A 404-nucleotide genomic window follows, 5' to 3' on the forward strand; every position below is an offset into this window, starting at 1 on the left:
GGCGGCGGGTCCGCGCCGCTTCCTGCCGCCGCCCTTAAAGGTGCGGGGCGGCCCAGGGCGCGGGCGGGGCGCGACCCGACCCGCGGAGCCAGGTGAGTGCGGTAGCCGGGCCGGGCGCCGTCGGGGCTGCGGCTCCCCGCCATCCCTCCTAACCCTGACCTCCGCGGGCTTGCCCCGCCGCGGCGGGCACCTTCACCCGGCGGGCGGGCGCCCTGCCCTCGGTCCCGGCTCGGCGGCTGCCCGGGCACCGGCGACCTCTCCCCCGCCCCCGGGCTGTTCGTCCCTTTGTCTCCCGGGCGAGGGGAGCGGCCGCCCGTGCTCCCACCCGGGGCGCAGGGCCGTCCCCGTCCCGGGGGCGGCCGCGCGGAGCCGCCTCCGCCGCGTTCGGGAGAGGCGGGAGCGGC

This window comes from Haliaeetus leucocephalus, unplaced genomic scaffold (genome assembly GCF_000737465.1).
Source record: "Haliaeetus leucocephalus isolate CR32 unplaced genomic scaffold, Haliaeetus_leucocephalus-4.0 Scaffold932, whole genome shotgun sequence".
Taxonomy (NCBI): domain Eukaryota; kingdom Metazoa; phylum Chordata; class Aves; order Accipitriformes; family Accipitridae; genus Haliaeetus; species Haliaeetus leucocephalus.